The following is a 3969-nucleotide window of genomic DNA, read 5'->3' as shown; positions in this document are numbered from 1 at the left end:
CTGGGATGCCTAAGTGGCTCAATCAGTTAAGCAGCTGCCTTCTGCTCAGGTCATGATCCCAGGGTCCTGGGATCGAGTCCCACATCAGGTTCCTTGCTCAGCAGGGAGCCTGCTTCTCCTCTCCCTCCACCTGCCACCCTGCCTGCCTGTGCTCTCTCTCTCTCTCTCTCTGAGACAAATAAACAAATAAAATCTTAGAAAAAAAATGGCCATGGTCCTTCTGAACCATTTCACCCTTCTCTACCAGGTCTAGGCTGCATGGAGGAGAGAATGGACTCCCCCACCTCTGTTTAGGGATCAGGAGATGAAGGGGTCATTACTGTTGGGTGCGAGTGCCAGGAAGAAGCATCCCAAGGAGATCGACAGCCACTGGTAAGCCTGCCAGAGGTCCAAGGGGTGAAGCAAATGGCACTAAAGAAATCCCTGACATCATATTAGCACTACTGATACCCTTCCCACATGCTAGTCAAGCTCATTCAAGTCTGGTCCTTCACAACAGGGTGGAAATAGAGGTGCTCAATGGCCTTTCCTTTGGTGAGCCATGACCTGAAGTCAGATTGCCAAACCTTGTCCAGGAAATCCAAGACCTCAGGTCTGATGAGGTTCTGGTTTGCATTGTAGAAAACGTGTTCCCATCACATACAGGAATAACTGCCTAAGATATCATTGAAAGGTGGATCTAATTCCATGTTATATTTGTCAGTATAGTCATACAACATACATAATCTGACTCTAGAACCTTGGCTATGTTCACTGGCTGATTATAATTATGTCCATGGAATAATGGCTACTTCTAGAAGACCATACTTGCCAGCATACAACCCAAGCTCCACATATTCAACCTATGTATAATTGTACATCTGATAGTCCAAAGTTGCTCAAGACCCTTGAAATATCAGGAAGCAACTTGGACGTTATATTCTTGACCAGGATGGTAAAACTCAGCCAAACCCCAGTCTATTCACTGTAGCTTTCTGTGCTTATGACATTATGAACCTTCATTTCTCTGTGCATAATTCCCATGCTGTGACAATACTCCAGGGCCTTCGGAATCTCACACATGTAAAATCAAGTATCATAGTCTGTTAACTTCTAGTACGATTGCTTGAATACTGTCATTCACATGTTGAAAAACAGAACTAGGTTTTCATGACACAGGGTGTTTCACAATGTCTGCCAGTGCAATGATTTTGGGATCACCTCATAAATTCTCCAAAATTTTTATTTCACACTTGATTTTCTTTGTCTTTATTGGATTAAGAAAGTTTTTTAAAGATTTATTTATTTACTTATGAGAGACAGAGAGAGAACACAAGCAAGGAGAAGGGGCAGAGGGAGAGGGAGAAACAAACCCTTCACTGGGCAGGTAGCCCAGTGAGCTTGATCAAGGGCTTGATCCCAGGACCCTGGGGTCGTGACCTGAGACAAAGGCAGATGCATTTTTTTAAAAGATTTTATTTATTTATTTGTTAGAATGAGAGAGATAGAGGACAAGCAGTGGGGGGAGGAGCAAAAGGAGAAGCAGACTCCCTACCAGCAGGGACCCCATTGTGGGCCTCAGTCCCAGGACCCTGGGATCATCATCTGAGCTAAAGGCAGACTATTTAACCGAATGAGCCACCCAGATGCCCTGGATTGAGAATTTTAACAACTTCTTCATTGTTTGCAATGTCAATGTTGGCACAGATCTGACACATTAGACAGGATGGCCAACAAAGCTGGACTTGACGCTTGGAGATCTGGTCATCCCCAGGTTCAGAAGCTTCTGCAGGCAAGACCTTGTTTCAGACCTGTTTTCTTCACACTTTGGTGGAAGCAGCAGCAGAGTTTCTGGATACTTTTGAATCTCAGTTAAGTTAGTTTTCCTTCTATACCCAAATCACTTTTTAAAATTATTATTATTAGTAGACCTGTTTTACAGAAACTAACTCACATATCCACACCTACCTCATGATCGTTCACCTCCCATACTGACTTCCTCTTCCTGGTTCTTGTCTCAGTGAAAGGTCCCTTTAGTCACTCTGTTGTGCAAATGACACACTTGGGTATTGCCCCCACAGCCAGTCAAGGCCCATCACCAATAGCTCAAATCAGTCTGTGCCATTCCCACTTACGGTTTTCTATTACCATGAGGTATAGTGACCAGCCATTTTGGTGTGCCCAAGGCAGAGAGGGTTCCCAGTAAGTGGGCTGTTAACCTTAAAATTGGGATGGTCTTGGGAAACTGGTCCCCATTTGCTTGAGAGAGAGGGGTTTCTGGAGATGTAGTACTCTCAGAGTGCAGTCTGGAAAAATCTAAAGCAAGCTGGGGCAAGTTGTTCACCCTAGTTTTAGGACTACATGGTTAATTTTCCTGAACACCCCACCCCTCTTTCCTCTGTTCTCCAAGTTCCATTCTATGAATGTGTCATCCTTCTTTGCCGCCTCAGGGCCTTTATTTATGCTTTTTTTGGTTCTCTTCCTTTTCCTGCAGATTATCTCTTCCCAACCATCAGATTTTAGCTATATATTATTTCCTTAGAGAAATTCCCCTGATACCTAAGACCAGGGCAGATGTCCTTGTGATAGTCTTTCTTATTATTTGTTCACTTCTTTATGACACCTATTAGAATAGTAATTATGCTAGTCAATGTGTGTCTCTCTGGCTGAGGTATAAACACCTCAAGTGGGGACCACATGCATATGGGATTATTTAACATGGTCCCCAGTGCTTGGCACAGTGCCTGACACAAAGTAAGTGTGCATGAGTTACTTGTTGAATGAATGTCTCCTTTTTACCATCTTATGGTTATGGTGTCTGTTTCCACAGTCACAATAGTTCCACGGCAAAATGGTCAGATGGCCCTATTTTCTATAACATATATTTAATTAAATCATGTTTCAAGTACCTGGAATAATTGGCCCCTCCCTTTGTTTGCACTGTAATTCTTTCAGCAAATCAAACTGAATGATTCAATCCTCCTTCCCAAGAATTACATTCTAGGGAAAACTATGGGCACAGAAATGTCTGCAACCATATAAGCTGCTATCCATTTGATAGCCTATTTTTTTAAACTTTTTTTTTTAATTTATTTTCAGCATAACAGTATTCATTGTTTTTGTACCACACCCAGTGCTCCATGCAATCCATGCCCTCGCTAATACCCACCACCTGGTTCCCCCAACCTCCCACCCCCCAACCTCTTCAAACCCTTCAGATTGTTTTTCAGAGTCCATAGTCTCTCATTGTTCACCTCGCCTTCCAATTTCCCCCAACTGCCTTCTAACTCCCCATGTCCTCCATGCTATTTATTAGGCTCCACAAATAAGTGAAACCATATGATAATTGACTCTCTCTGCTTGACTTATTTCACTCAGCATAATCTCTTCCAGTCCCGTCCATGTTGATGCAAAAGTTGGGTATTCATCCTTTCTGATGGAGCCATAATACTCCATAGTGTATATGGACCACATCTTCCTTATCCATTCGTCCATTGAAGGGCATCTTGGTTCTTTCCACAGTTTGGCAACCATGGCCATTGCTGCTATAAACATTGATGCTATAAAGGGTACAGATGGCCCTTCTTTTCACTACATCTGTATCTTTGGGGAAAATACCCAGTAGTGCAATTGCAGGGTCATAGGGAAGCTCTATTTTTAATTTCTTGAGGAATCTCCACACTGTTCTCCAAAGAGACTGCACCAACTTGCATTCCCACCAACAGTGTAAGAGGGTTCCCCTTTCTTCACATCCTCTCCAACACATGTTTGCTGTCTTGCTAATTTTGGCCATTCTAACTGGTGTAAGGTGATATCTCAATGTGGTTTTAATTTGAATCTCCCTGATGGCTAGTGATGATGAACATTTTTTCATGTGTCTGATAGCCATTTGTATGTCTTCATTGGAGAAGTGTCTGTTCATATCTTCTGCCCATTTTTTGATGTGATTATCTGTTTTGTGTGTGTTGAGTTTGAGGAGTTCTTTATAGA

General features: G+C 42.7%; 1 pseudogene; it reads right to left on the bottom strand.

Annotated features, from left to right (window-relative positions):
• Window positions 1-316: 316 nt before the first annotated feature.
• On the bottom strand, window positions 317-1249 carry LOC116857958 (annotated as a pseudogene).
• Between the last annotated feature and the right edge of the window lie 2720 nt (window positions 1250-3969).

The sequence above is a fragment of the Lontra canadensis genome, unplaced genomic scaffold (genome assembly GCF_010015895.1).
Source record: "Lontra canadensis isolate GAN:19392208 unplaced genomic scaffold, GSC_riverotter_1.0 scaffold130, whole genome shotgun sequence".
Lineage (NCBI taxonomy): Eukaryota > Metazoa > Chordata > Mammalia > Carnivora > Mustelidae > Lontra > Lontra canadensis.
The sequence above is the reverse complement of the archived record's forward strand: the minus strand, read 5'-3'. Positions and strand labels throughout refer to the sequence as shown.